This window comes from Oryctolagus cuniculus, chromosome 2 (genome assembly GCF_964237555.1).
Source record: "Oryctolagus cuniculus chromosome 2, mOryCun1.1, whole genome shotgun sequence".
In the NCBI taxonomy this organism is placed as follows: Eukaryota; Metazoa; Chordata; class Mammalia; order Lagomorpha; family Leporidae; genus Oryctolagus; species Oryctolagus cuniculus.
The window spans coordinates 135,041,506-135,057,835 of NC_091433.1; positions in this window are offsets into that span (position 1 = coordinate 135,041,506).

The window sequence follows — 16,330 nt, forward strand, 5'->3', positions numbered from 1 at the left end:
AAAAAATAAGCCAAATTACACAGACATGGACAAAGGAGAAGCCAACAATCTCATCGCTTTCATGCCTATTTTCCATTCACTCTACCCAGTACCAACCACCCTACTCCTTGAAACAGATGTCAACAATTTGTTGGGTGGTCAATTATACCTTTTTTTTTTTTTTCCCAAAAGCTTATCCAAACTTATATCACCACAAGCAAACATATAAAATAAGCATGTATGTTCATAATACTACTTCTTATAAAAACTTCTTTTATTAAGTTCTGCAACTTGTTTTATTTGTGTGGCAATATTTCTTGTACCATGTCAGTACATAGACAGCTAATACAATTTTATCTATCTTATCATTTTGCTATTCCTTATATTCTTCAATTTGTCCTGCTGGATGATGAATAAGACCTAAGATCTAAGTGACTACTACCAAAGTTCTATAATATAATATTCCAGATAATAGAAATCAGTGGAAATAATTAAAAAGTTATTTCCCACAAGGATAGAAGAGCTTACAGTTTGTGCTGATTTAGAACAATATGTGTATCTACCTATCATCTATCTATCATTGATCTATCTATAAGTGCACAAATTCCATACCATTTTTCCTTGATATTTGGGGCAAAAGTTACAAAAAGTTGAGTAATAGAGGGTACAATGGAATTTTAGAATTGAAAGGTACTTCAGATACCACCTAATCCAACTCTTGTGTTATTAATTCAGTAAACATAGACTGAGCGCCTAGGATCAGTAGACACCATGGCAGATGTGGCTTGAGAAAAAGTTGTCTCAGACACAACTGCAGGCTTTATCTTAATAGAAGGGTGAATGGAATCCCAGAGAGATTAAGAGGTTTTTTGGAGACACAATAGGGAAGTGACAGCTGGGATTTGAATGCAGACCACCTGACTCTGAACATGGGGCCCTTTTCATTGTGTCTCCTGGTCTATGGCAGTTCTAACAGTAAGTAACTAAAAAGGCCAGGCCTGAGTGCTTTCATTTGCAAAAAGTTTGGCTGTTAGAGGTCCATGCAGTGAGTGAAATACTAGTTAAGACAGTTCTCATCTACTGGGAGCTGGTAATTTGCTCTGAAATATCTTAGTGTAAAAATCTAATTTCAACCCATTTTCTCAGAGGGTAAATTTTATTCCATTTCCTTTTCTCAGGGCTCTGTCATTAGCATATTAGACTCATGAGTGAATCAATTATTTAAAACTGGCAATATTTTTTATTATGTCTAATTAAGTGTTTAATCAGGACATTCTGGTCTTTAATCCTTTGAAAAAACAGCATTTACCAGAGGATGAATGAAATAGCTGGGTGGAACTTTACTAACAACCTCTTGTACTCAGAGGACTAGGGAGGAAGCTGGAGCCCTACAGGGAAAGGTGGATGAGAACATGTCATAGAAGAGATAAAAACTGGTAAGCCTAACCAGTACCAAGAAAATATGATGACTATGTGTTTCTGGATAGACTCTTGGCCACGAGGAAGGGTAAGAATCACCCCAGCTTGGAGACAGGGTTCCTGGAATCTGTTGCACAATGAAATTGAGATTTAGGGCAATCAAACACTCCTTGATTTTCTCCAGTCACTTATAATATATTTGATCAAATCATCTAAGTGTTAGTTAACCAATTGACTCAATATTCAGAAAATAATTCAAAGACCATCTGAAAATTATTTCTCCAATGACTTACTACAAATCAGGGCAAGTTGTTGATTTCAAAAGTAAATATTAATTAAGCATGTGTTTACTTACATAATAGTTACTAAATTTATTATATTTCCTACTATGCCATCATATCACCTGAAAACCAAATTATCCTAAAACTAATAGTCAATCTTTTAAATACAACCCCAGAAAATATCCAGGAATCAAACAAAGGAAGGTAAGGCAGAAGAAAGATAAGGCAGGTTTAAGAAAGAATTTAACTATTGTATGCATTCAATAACTCAATGAATATTTGTTCAATACTTCTTAGGTATCAGAAATCACTTTGTTGATTCATGGGAGATACAATGAATACCAAGGCACTCTTGATTCTTTCTCCCTCCAAACTTACAACATGCTATGGAAATAGACGATGTAGAAACTGCAGTGCCATGTAGTAGATACTAAGATGAGGGTATGAGCTGAATGCTATGGAACAAGCAGGAAAGGGTAGTCAGGGAAGTTTTGGAGAGGAAATTGTTTATAAACCAATACCAGCAGAACCGGTAGAAGGGAACTACCATTTCCAGCAAAAAAGTGGATAAAATATCTAATGGACCCAGTTGACAATGGAAACAAAAATGTTGAATAGGCTATTTAAAAATGTCCAAGTGTTTTTACATGTGTCAGTGAGCAAACAGGAATTTAACCCCAAGTAGGTGAAAACAGGGACTCAAGTAAGTAGAGCATTAAAGCTGGTGTTTGCCTTATGTGTATTTGTCCAAAAGGGAGAACTTAAGTTTCCATTTGAATGGACCCACAGTGTACAGGGAACAGATGACATTCCAGTGTAGATTTCTGTAAGTTAGAGAGCTCTATATTTCAATCACAAAGCATGGCTCCCAAAGATCTATACCCACCTTGTGAAGGTGAACTGAAAATAAACGTAACTCACCTCTTGTGTCTTTCTTCTGGGAGATGGCAGCTAAAGTTGCTGTTTTGAATTTTGACTCTAAGAGGAAAAAAAAAACCCTTTGATCAATAACAATCTCAGTCCATCCTTCAAAATCTTACAATCCTGAATTCTCACATCTTAGATGATTTTAAGCAAAACAAAACAAAACCTAAATCTGAAATGTTAGCTTAAAGTGGTTTCAAGTTGATAGTGCTCTCAGATTCCCAGCAGGAGCAAACACACATTCACTCTGGAGGAATTCACCACTAAATCACAATATAAAATTAACGATAAACGAGGAAAACAAGATACCATGAATGAAAGCCAGCAAAAACAAAAGGTAGTTAATCAGACCCCCAACACTTCATGTATTGGAATTGTTTAAAACAACAATGAACACTAGCTTCCAAAAAGAAGAACAAGACTGAAAATATGTTTTGTATATAGAAACTATAAAAAGTGACCCTAGATATTTGAACAGGTACCAAATGATATTTATAGCAAATGCAAATAGAGCAATTAAAATTCTTTAACAGCAGATTAGACTCAGCTGAAGACAGAATTAATGAAATAGAGGATACATCTTAGGAAAACATTAGAAAATAGCCAGAGAAAGAGATAATATCACGGGGAATAAGAGCTACCAACAAAAATGGAGGAAAGTGAAATGATAGCGCATATCATTTCATACATGCAGTGTATGCAGAAGAGAAAGACAATGATGTGTCAGAAGCTGCCAACCAATCAATGAAATCCAGACTCTATTAACTGGGCACTTATACTATATTTCCCAGCCATACTTGCTATTAGGGTGACCATGTGTCTGGATTACAGCCAATGGACACAAAAATTGCATTTGCCTCTGTAGGCCCAGTTCTGAAACATAAGTGTTCCTCCATATTTATGTCTCTTTATGAATGACTAGATGGTGATGCCTTTGGAAAGCCACGTGTTGAAAAGGCAGAGTTCCATCAGCTATTTCCTGAGTGACTGTATGTATGAAATTAGCTCTGCCATACTAAGCATGTACTCATGGCTGTTATAGAAGAAAATAATAAAATTCTTACTGAGGCATTACATGTTTGGGTACATTTCTTTTTTTTTTTTTTTTTTTTTTTTTTTTTTTTTTTTTTTTGACAGGCAGAGTGGACAGTGAGAGAGAGAGACAGGGAGAAAAGTCTTACTTTGCCGTTGGTTCACCCTCCAATGGCCGCCGTGGCTGGTGCGCTGTGGCCGGCGCACCGCGCTGATCCGATGGCAGGAGCCAGGAGCCAGGTGCTTTTCCTGGTCTCCCGTGGGGTGCAGGGCCCAAGCACCTGGGCCATCCTCCACTGCACTCCCTGGCCACAGCAGAGAGCTGGCCTGGAAGAGGGGCAACCAGGACAGAATCCGGTGGCCCAACCGGGACTAGAACCCGGTGTGCTGGCGCCGCTAGGCGGAGGATTAGCCTAGTGAGCCGCAGCACCGGCCTGGGTACATTTCTTATCTACTCACAAGACATATGAAAAACAACATTTTAGGGGCCACTTGGTTAATCCTCCACCTGTGGTGCCGGCATCCCATATGGGCACCGGGTACTAGTCCCTGTTGCTCCTCTTCCAATCCAGCTCTGCTGTGGCCTGGGAGGGCAGTGGAGGATGGCCCAGGTGCTTGGGCCTCTGCACCCACATGGGAGACCAGGAGGAAGCACCTGGATTCTGGCTTCAGATTGGCATAGTTCCAGCTGTAGCAGCCATTTGGGGGGTGAACCAATGGAAGGAAGATCTTTCTCTCTTTCTGTCTCTCTCACTGTCTAACTCTATCCATCAAATAAAAAATTTTTTTTAAATAAAATTTAATATAATTTTCTAGAATGAATGAGGATATTCTAGAATTCTTTTTAAAACTTCTAATGGCAAGTGTTGAAAAAGAAATCTTCAAGAGGCATCATAGAGAAAATGTAGAATACTAAAGACAAGAAGACTTTAAAAGTAACTAAAGAAAAATGGCAGTTTATCTTCTAAGGAGTGATAGCTCAGTTGCATGCTTCTCAACATTAACAAACCCCAAAAGATAGTGAAATAATATCTTAGATAATTAAAGAAACAGTTAATATCATCTTATAATTATATGCCTATAAATCCATTTGAAGAATAAGGTCAATATAAAATCTTTTTTATGTACTTGTTTGTTTATTTAAAAACACCATTTGGATTTTTAAAAATTATTTATTTATTTATTTATATGATTATTTATTTGAAAACAAAGATTTCTCATCTACTTGTCACTCCCAGAATGTCTGAAACAGCCTTGGCTGGGCCAGGAACTCAACCCAGTTGGCCCATGTGAGTGGCAGGGACTCAACTACATGAGCCATCACCTACTTCTTCCCATGGTGTGCACTAGAAGGAAGTTGGAAGGGATAGCAGAACCAGGATTTGAACACAAACACTCCCATATGGAATTAGGCATCCTAAGCAGTGATTTAAATAATTGTACCAAATGATGCCCAATAAAAACATTTTAGATAACTGTAAAGCATTTATCACCAAAAGAATCTCTCAAAGGACATACTACTAGATATCCATACTTGAAGCAGAGGGTATATAATCCCAGTTGGAAGATCTGAGAAAGAGTTCTGAGGACAAAAATCTAAATAAGGCAAACTTTAATAAAATAGCTCAGAAACAGACTTACAAAAATAGGACCAACTGACCTTTTACAAATGTGTAAAGGTAACATAATGAAGCCAGGACAGTTTTCAACAAATGATGCTGAAACAATTGGACATACACATGCAAAAAAATGGATCTTTAGATCTACTTTACCCTATTCACAAAAATTAGCTCACAATGATCACGGACATCAATGTAAAATGTAAGGCTATAAAATTCCTAGAACATAACATAGGAGAAAATCAAGATGAAGTTGAGTTTTTAGATAGAGCAAAAAGGCCTGATCCATGATAAGCTGGACTTCATTAAAATTTAAAGTTTTTATTTTTTGAAAGACACTGACAAGAGGATGGAAAGACAAGATACAACTTAGAAGAAAATATTTTCAAAAGACATTAGGTAAAAAACTTTTATCCCAAATAAAGAACTCCTCAAACTCAACAAGAAACCAAACAACATGATTAAAAATTAGGCCAAAGACCTCAATAGACACCCCACTGAAAAAGAAATACAAATGGTAAATAAGCCTATTAAAAGGTGATCCACATCATGGTTCATCATAGATTTCAAATAAAAATGATGAAATACCACTATATACATAATTGAATGGCCAAAACCTAGAACACTGACACAAAGTGCTGGTGAGGGCAACATCAAGTTCCGGCAATGGAAATTCTCATTCATTGCTGGTGGGAATGCAAAATGAGATAGCTACTTAGAAAAGCAGTTGGTAGTTTCTTAAAAAGCCTAACATACTCTTACCAATTAATGTGCTTCTTGGTTTTTACCCAGAGGAGTTAAAAACATATGTCCATACAAAAACAGCACACAGATGTTCATAGCAGCTTTTTCATAATTATCAAAACTTGGAATCAACCAAGGTGTCCTTTAGTACGTGGACACATTACAAACTATGGTACACAGAGACAATGAAATGTTATTCAGTGCTAACAAGAAATGAACTATTAAACCATGGAAAGACATGGTGGAAATCTAAGAGTGAAGGAAGTCATCCTGAAAAAGCTACATAATGTATGATTACAACAATGTGATGTTAGGGAAAGGGCCGAACTATGTAGACAATAGAAAAACCAGTAGTTGCCATGGGGGTAGGGAGGAAGGAAATAATAGGGGGAGCACTGAAAATTTTTAGGGCGGTGAACTTACCTTGTATGGTTGAACAATGGTGGCTAATGGTGGCTATGTTTTATGCATTGATCCAAACCCACTGAATAAATAGCATCACGTGTAAATCCTAATGTAGACTTTCAATTCTTCAAGGTGTCAATGTAGGTTCATCATTTATAGCAAACTACAAATAGATTAATTGAACAAGATGGAGATCTCAGCTTGTGGGGGTTACTGGTAATGGGGAAGGCATGAGAATGAAGAACCTCATTTGAAGATTCAACTACATTAAAATGAAGAAAGAAGCAATGCAGTCACCATCTAGAACTCTCTTGTGAAAGCAAAAGGGTGTGTACGTGGAGCTTTGTGATCTTTTGAACTTAGAAACAAATGGAGTATGAACTTTCCTGAACGTATCTGCTTGTAAGTACAAGTTACTGCCTACATGTATTTCAGTTCAGTGGTAGTCTATAACCTGACTACAGAAAATAGTATCTCACAGGCTAAACACAGGCAGCAAGACAAAATTTCTAGTTAACACCCACGTGGCATTTATCCAGGACTGATTGGTTCTTCTATTACGTACAGCTGACTCGGCTGATTCATTCTTAACAACAGGACGGTCCTTTACAATACTCTGATGGACCATTTATAAAGGGGTACATTTTGTTAAACTAATGTGTCCTGAACCACGATGGCCTCTGTCTAATGAGCTCACAGGTATGGGCTGGCTTGGTAATTTCAGACTCAACTTTTATCGCTTTGAGCTGATATGTATTGCTAATAATATTGCTACTAGCATATCCATCACCAGAACATATTTGACTGTCATAATGTTTTTAGAAAAGAACATGCATGTCCCAATGAGAAGACAGTCTTCACGTGCTTCTGTCAAAACTCTTTGGCTTTCCAGAACTGAGGCTCTGTGGAAAACACTGCACTTACGTGAATACGCCAGTTGGCATGCTGGCTTGAAATGTAATTGAAGACACATTTCTCCATGGATTGAAGGGTTTTGTTTAGAAATTCATTTCCCATTATATTTCTTGCACATTTTTTTCCAGAAATCACTTCTTTCATGGTTTCTTTCTTTTTTTAAAAAAATATTTAATAGTGTGAGACACGGTCTGTTGTGGTTTAGTGTGGCTAAACCAGTTGTGGCTCTTCAAATATTCATGTACCGGAATAATCAGATCCTCTTTTACTGGAAACGATTCAGTTTTTCTCACAAAAACTCACGAAAGTTTGCTTCTTCCATTTTCCCTAAATCTGGGTCAACTGGGAGTATAAATCTCCATCAGAGTCTTGGCTTCCACTCACTGGGAACAAAATGGCTTCAGATTTTTGAAGAGTCTCACTCCAGGAGTCCAGCATTTTGTGAACTGGGGCTCCTGTGCTACCTCCTCTTCTCATCCCCTTCTTCCAGGACAGCCACTAAAATGGTAGGGAAAGGCAAGGATGGAATGTGTCCTGGAGGAGAGCAGCTCTGTCAGGGAGTGCCTCATTCCATTGTTCAGCCCTACTCTGGTCAACAGGGCTTTGTGTTGCTGGTGGAAATTCAAGCGTAAAGCCAATTTTTATGCTCTAGATGGCAAAAAAATGCAGCTAATTCTGAAAGGTTTCTTCTTCTTCCCCTGGCAGCTGGTGTGTTTACATAGTGGGGATGAAAGGCTTGACATCTGTGTTTACATTTCTACGTTGCAAGGTCCCCCAAACCCACAGTTAGGACTCATTTATATCCAAGCACCTCTGCCCCAGAATTACAACAGCAAAGTCTTTCAACTTCTCTCTGGCAAGGGGCTTTGATCTCTCTGTGCAGAATGCTCTCTGATGAGTTGTGATTGGAAAAGGAGGGCTGGGAAGGGTTCCTATGTTGACAGCTTCCTCTTCTCTCTCCACCCCAACCATATAGAAACTTACCCAGAAAGACATGTAAAGTACTGATGCCTCTTACTATAGATTTCACTGAGTCAACAAAATAAAGTTAAAATAGACTGTGGCATGATCAAAACAGTGGGCCTCAAAAAAATTTGATTTTTAATAAGTATATTAGTTTTATTTCTGATTCCAGGATTAGAATTATTTTGACTGGTTATTAGATGTGAAAATTACAGACTCCTATGAAAATGCACTGAATATGAATCACTAGATATAGGTAGAAGAATTTATATGTTTTTCACATCTTGAGATGTGCTTGACATTGTTTTGTAAAAATCTTCATTTACTTGAAAGTGAGAGAGAGATCTTCTATCTGTTAGTTCACCCCCCAGATGGCCACCACTGCCAGAGCTGGCTGATTTTTTAAAAAATATTTTATTTATTTATTTGAGAGGTAGAGCTACAGGCAGTGAGAGGCAGAGACAGAGAGAGAGGTCTTCCATCTGCTGGTTCACTCCCCAAATGGCTGCAATGACCAGAGCTGGGCCAATTAGAAGCCAGGAGCCAGGAGCTTCATCTGGGTCTCCCATGTTGGTGCAGGGGCCCAAGCACTCGGGCCATTTTAAGCTGCTTTCTCAGGCCATTAACAGGGAGCTGGATCAGAAGTGGAGCAGCTGGGCGGTGCTGTGGTGTAGCAGGTAAAGCTGCCACCTGCAGTGCCAGCGTCCCATATGGGTGCCGGTTTGAGATCTTGATGCTCCACTTCTGATCCAGCTCTCTGCTGTGGCCTGGGAAAGCAGTGGAGGATGGTCCAAGTCCTTGGGCCCCCACACCCACATGGGCGACCCAGAAGAGGCTCCTGGCTCCTGGCTCCTGGCTTCGGATCAGTCCAGCTCTGGCCATTGCGGCCAACTGGGGAGTGAACCAGTAGATGGAAGACCTCTCTCTCTGCTTCTCTCTCTGTGTAACTCTGATTTCAAATAAATAAATAAATCTTTAAAAAAAAAAAAAAAGGTGGAGCAGCTACATAACCATTCTCCTTTGGAAGGGGATAAAAGGGCTGGAACACAGTGGGCCCCTCCCTCTGTTGCCCTTGTTGCCCTGCACCTTCCAGGCTCGTGGCCTTCAGGCCACCTGCTCTTTGATCTCCTGCCTGCATGCTTGTTCCATGTGGCACCTGGCCTGCTTTCTGCTTGGTACGGACCCAACTTAGCTTCTAGACTTCGCTTTCTTCCCTAAATAAAGCCCTCATTCTCCTGCATAATTCTCTCACTGAGTAAAATCCTTAAAACTTTAAAAAAAAAATTGGAGCAGCTGAGACTCAAATTTGTGCCCACATGGGATGCCAGTGTCAGAGCTGACCCTGAATAACACTGTTTAAGAACTGTTAGATTGGCCAGTGCCGCGGCTCAATAGGCTAATCCTCTGCCTGCGGCGCCGGCACCCCGGGTTCTAGTCCTGATCAGAGCGCCGGATTCTGTCCCGGTCGCTCCTCTGTCCAGCTCTCTGCTATGGCCCGGGAGTGCAGTGGAGGGTGGCCCAAGTGCTTGGGCCCTGCACCCCCATGGGAGACCAGGAGAAGCACCTGGCTCCTGGCTTCGGATCAGCTGCGGTACACTGGCTGCAGCAGCCATTGGGGCGTGAACCAATGGAAAAGGAAGACCTTTCTCTTTCTCTCTGTCTCTCTCACTGTCCACTCTGGCTGTAAAAAAGAAAAAAAAAAAGAACTGTTAGGCTGGGCACAGGTGAGGGGCTTTTTTTTTTTTTTTTTTTGAGAGTCAGGGTGTATAGTATTTGTTGCAAAAACACTGTCTCATTTTCTCACTCTTTCAATGAAATGGAATGGTTTCCCCAAGTTAGACTCTATACACATTGATGAAAGAAACTTGTGTTCCTTGAGTGTTTGAATTGTAAAAATTCTCCTGATATATTTTACTACTTTCTATTTTAAATTTTTTGACTTGAATGTTGAGGCAAAGTAGCTTAAAGACTAAGAACTATTTGTGGAACAAAACCTTCTAGGGCCCAGTGCTGTGGCATAGTGGGTTAAGCCTCTGCCTGCAGTGCTGGCATCCTGTATGGGGACTGATTTGGTTCCTGGCTGCTGTGCTTCTGATAGGTCCCTGCTAATGCACCCGGGAAAGCAGCAGAAGATGGCCCAAGTGCTTGGACCCCTGCACACACATGGGAGATCCAGGTGAAACTCCTGGTTCCTGACTTCGGCCTAGTCCAGCCCTGGCCATTTCTGCCATTTGGGGAGTGAACCAGCAGATGGAGGATCTCTGTCTCTGTCTCTCTCTCTCTCTCTCTCTCTATCTCTCTCATCCTCTTACTCTGCATTTCAAATAATATAAGGTAAATCTTTAAAAAAAAAAAGGAAAAAAAACCTTTGGAAACTTGATCTTGGTCCTCACCTAAGTTTTTTTGCTTAGTTGATGCTATACCTTTTCATACGCAATGGAACCCAGAAGCCTTTTTATGAAAATTTTTATTGAGATAATTATAGATTCACAGCAGTAGTAATTTGTATCCTTTCTTCTACTTAAAAGGCCGAGCCACAAGAAACAGAGATGCTTTGTACCCTTTATCCAGTTTCCATTAGGGGTAACAAATTCACAACCAGTATACTAACACTGATACAGTCCACATTATCTTTGTCAGATTTTCCAGTTTTACTTGTACTCCAGTGTGGATTTGCACATATTGAATTCCATACCCACCATCACAGTTAAAATATTAGCCAGTTCCATCACGGCAAAGATCCTTGGGTTGCCATTGTCTAACCATACCATCTCTCTCCTGCACTTCTCCATACCCATCTTCTCCTGCCCCTCTCCAAACACCTGCAACCACTAATATGACAGCTTTTTCTAAATTTTTGTCATTTCAAGAATGTTAATATAAATGGAATCATGCAGTATGACTGGGAGATTCATTCATGTTGATGCATGTACCAATAGTTCCTTTATTTTTATTTTTAAATAGTATTTCATTGTGTGAACACACAACACGTTAATCATTCACTCGTTGAAGAACTTCTAAGCCATTTGCAGTTTTTAGAAAATATGAATAAAGCTTCAACAATCATTCATGTATAGGTTTTTGTAAACTATAACCACCTGCTTTTTGATGGGCTTCCTCAATTGTAAATTTTGAAGGGGCCATACAAAAACTTTATCATATCCATAAAGTGTTCCTGGTGAACTTCAGTTACCTCAAACTATCCTTCTTTTGGGTGCCAAACACTTGATTGCATCAAGCATTTTAGAATTTGCCTATATCCAAATTGCTTCTTGTTGTTTTGCTTGCCATCTCAGTGAGATTGGGAGCTGTTTGAAGGCAGAGATTATAGGCTGCAGTGCCTACTACAAGTTTAGATGAGATATCAAATGGACCAACCAAATAAGCAATATTTTTTACTTTATTTTTTTGAATTATTTAAAACCTTTATTAACTGGTGCTTGCAGTTTGTTGGCTTTTTGAAAAAAATCAAGTTATAAACTTGTATTACAGATTAAAAATGAAGTTCTTAAACATCACAACTTGATCAAATATGAAACAATTTAAAAACCTTTAAAGGTGTGTTGAGAAAATCCAGGCTTTTTTAAAAAAACAACTTTATCGGCTGGCGCCGTGGCTTAATAGGCTAATCCTCCGCCTTGCGGCACCGGCACACCGGGTTCTAATCCCGGTCGGGGTACCAGATTCTGTCCAGGTTGCCCCTCTTCCAGGCCAGATCTCTGCTGTGGCCAGGGAGTGCAGTGGAGGATGGCCCAAGTGCTTGGGCCCTGCACCCGCATGGGAGACCAGGAGAAGCACCTGGCTCCTGCCTTCGGATCAGCGCAGTGTGCCGGCCGCGGCAGCCATTGGAGGGTGAACCAACGGCAAAGGAAGACCTTTCTCTCTCTCTCTCTCACTGTCCACTCAGCCTGTCAAAAAAAAAAAAAAAATACAAGTTTATCATTACCAAAAGGAGACATCTTTAGGTAAAAATAATAAAAACCCTAAGCTGCATAGGTAATGCAGACAGTTCTGGTAATCTGGTCAAAGGTGTGGTGGGGCTGCTCAGGGTTCTCTGGGGTCCACTCTCCGCTCCCACTACTGCTCGAACTTATTTTTTACCTTACTTTGATTGATTGCCTTGCCTCTGTGACCAGAGGCTGAATATCGGATGGATTCAAGACTGCAGAAAGAACCAAGGGACCGCTCTTCAATGGATCTACAGTTCAGTGTAAAGCCAAGACTAATGGACATGTTTAGAGAACAATAGACCAGACGGAAAGAGAATAGAGAGATCTGTGTGGACTTGTGAAATTGACCAAGTCTTCACAGGGAGGTAGATTTTAAGACAATTCTGTAAAAAGAAGAGGAATTACATAAAAAATACATGGAAAAGGAAAAGATTCTAAACACAAAGCACCTCCAAAGTAGTGGCACGGGAATGCTGTGTGGTGAATCACTGAAGGAAGGAGCTTGCAGTGAGTACATGTAGAGGAGATGTGGTGGCCAGAATATAACTGATTATTATGGACTGGATGTATGTGTTTGCCTAGAATTCACATGTTGAAATCTTCAACACCACGGTGGGTATTTGGCCTAGTGGTTGAGATGTCTGCATCCCTGGGGCCAGTTATGTGGCTCAGTACCTTTCGAAAAAAAAATAAATCTCAAAAAAAAAAAGAAATCTGCATTCCATATTGGAGTACCTGGCTTTAATTTCTGGCCCTGGCTTCAGACTCCAGCTTCCTGTTAATGAAGACCCCAGGAGCAGTGTTTATGGCTCAAGTTATTGGGTTCCTGCCACCCACATGGGAGACTTGGATTGTGATCCCAGCTCCCAGCTTTGACCTGGCTCAGTCCTGGCCATTATAGGCATTTGTAGAGTAAATAGTAGATCTCTCTTTCTTTCTTACTCTCTCTCCCCTTCTCTCTCTCCCTCTCTCCCTCTGCCTTTCAAGTCAAAACAAAGAAGGAAATCTTCACCAACAATATGTTGGAATTAGGAGGTGAAGCCTTTGTGGGGGTAATTAGGTCATGACTCGTGGCAGGAAACCTCATAAATGAAATTAGTGTGCTTATAAAGGAAACCCCAGAGAGCTCTCTCACCCTTGCTCTACCGTGTGAGTATATAAAGAGGAACTAGCAGTCTGTGAGAGAAGTCACAACATCTCCACAATTCTTCTGTAAGGAACTTGTGCAAAAGCCAATCACCAGAAGAGAGTCCTTACCAGAACTTGCCTATGCCTGTATTCCTCTCTCAGACTTCTAGCCCCCCAATCTGAGAAATAAATTTGTTGCTTAAAGCTGTCCCCTCTATAATACTTTGTTGTAGAGGCCCAAACTTACTAAAACATATGTCTTGAGAAGTAAAAATTACATATGTGTGCTGGCTGCATCTTCTGGAATGTGGATTTGGTAACATAATCAACCAGAACCAAACCTGTTGAGGTGGGTCAATGTGACTGTAAGAATGAATTGCAGCTCCATCCCAACTCCAACGCAAACCCCAGTTCCAACCCCAACCCAACCGCAAGCCTAATTCTAAGTTTAAATTTAAGTCTAAGTCTAAGTCTAAGCCTAAGTCTAACTCTACCTCTACCTCTAGCTCTACCTCTACCCTCTAACATCTACCTCTACCTCTAAACCTAACCCTAGCCCTAGCCCTAGCCCTAACCCTAACCCTAACCCTGCTTACTTCCAGATATTCTGGGAGTTTCTGAATTTTTGAGAATTTCTTCAGAGCACTGAGGTTTTTGCACTGACTGATTCCTTGACTTGCATGGGGCCAGTAGTACCTGTTAGAAAGTTTTTGAATTGGGTCTACAAATTTCTCTGATGCTCTCACAGTAGCTAAAAGGATCTGGCTAGGAGATAAAGCCTTAGAGCATTCGTTCCACCAAAGGAAAGCACAGGGTGCTGAAAGAGTCAATGGCATTAGCATAAACTGGTGAAAGAGGGAACAAGGTTCTAGACTTAGGGTGGAGCTCTACCTCACCAGTCTCTACCATCTCCTTCCCTTATGCCCTCCTCACAACAGCTCCACAATTCTTCTGTAAGAAACTTGTGCAAAAGAAAATCACAAGAGCCAAAGGAGTTTTCTATATGGGTAGAGGGGAAGACATTCCCCAGAGGTCAGAGGTCCAAGCTTCCCATCCCTGGTCCACAAAAAGGTCACAAGAGCAGCGAGAATCAGAACAAAGCTGCAGCCATCACTACTACACCGTATCAGGAACCACAAAATAAATCATTGGAAGAAGACCCTCCCTGGGGCTCAGAGAAACACGTTGTATAAGGGTGTCTGCTGGATGGTGAGGCCTAGGAGAGCATGTGCTCTGATATTCTGAAGAAGACTGAAGAGTGAATGTCAATGCCAACCACACTCTAGGAACCAGTTGTGCTAATTTGAAACCAGCTGCAGAAGAGACTTATATGTAACAACAGCAAAGAGACATTAACACACACAGGGTTTTGTTGAAGATTCTGTTTCATTTCCATTTTCAACTGTGAAGATGAGGCATTTGTTAATATACCTAAAGAGGTCTGGTTGTAATTTTGCATGTCTACAATAGGGAAATACTTATAGCCTGAGGGTCTTAAAATATAGAGCAAACTGAGTGTAATTCCTAAATTCATATGGAATTTCAGCCACAAGTTCACTTAGAGTATTAATGATTTAATGAAAGGCATTCTACCCTAAAATCAACAAGTCGCTAGACTTGGAGTAAAAGTATAAGCAACGCCCTAATTAATATACTTGTGGATTATTTTCCTTGATAAAGACATTGGCTTCTAAGGGTTCCTCAAAGATGAACTAAACAGCAAAAAAGGCATCCCGCAAGTGACTTAAGATCATTTAATGAAAAAAAGTATGTTCTTCATACTTTCTCCCATCAGAATAACATCAATTATTATTATTTATTTTTGTGTTGTCATTTGATCTAGTTTTGTTTACCTGAATGAAACCAAATTTTCCAGGGTGTAGACATAGCCTTAATGTACTCTAAAATAAACTGCATGAAGTGAAAGGTCACATATTAGAAATGTAATTTCTGGTTTCAGTTGTGCCTGAATAAACCTCTTTGGGTTGAATTTCTTCTCTCCTCAGGACCTTCTTTCTTTACTGTTTCTAGAGCATGGAGGAGAGGGTGGCTGCCTTGCTTTTGCTGTGAAGGGAGTTGGGCTCTACTACAACTGCTTTATGAATGAGGTGTTTATACAAGTTAGGTAGGATCTCAGAGCCAGCAAATGGTGGAAACTAAGTACAAAGGTTCAAAAAGTTCATGGGAAATGGAATTAAAAGATAGGTTTGTTTTGGTGTGAAAACTTCTGAAATCTACACAAAGTTTTTTTATGGAATGCCTTTCCCATGAAAATTTTGGAGACCCCTCAAAAATGCATGCATTTCAAAATGTTTTGCTCCAAAATATACTTATATTTTAATTACATTTTTGAGAAACTTTAGAAGTACCCTTATATGTATGACTCCAAAAATTCCCATTATTTTTCCTGTGCCATGCCCATGACAGATAATCCGAATATGAGTCATTAGCCTTAGCCCTCTCCACCAAGCATTTTCTGTATTATGAGAGTGACTCTTTCCCTTGAGAAATAAATAGTAAGTAAGTAGGCAAATTCCTTGAGGAACACAAAATACTTAATTGCTATTCATCACTTCTCTTACTCAGGATGAGATTAATTAACTCTGATCTTTTCATTTGCACGGGCCTAATGTGGATAGCCCAATAATTGCTCTTAAAAATGAATCTCTTCTGAGAATATACCATATGAATAAATCTGAACTCTCTTTACTCTTTTCTGCTGCCTGAACTTGTTTTGGACAAAAGAAGCCTATGATTTAAAAAATACACACAAACATTTTAAATTTGATGGTGAAACCCTTTTCATCATGCTCAGATACCATCAAAGTCTAAGAAATACTGCGGTCTATTAAGATGTATATGTTCAAGCTTGACGTAAATGACAGAGTCTCAGACTAGAGTGTGACTCCAGGCCAAATCTAGAGACAGTTCTCAAATTACTTGACATCACACCCAGGAAGAAGCACTACAC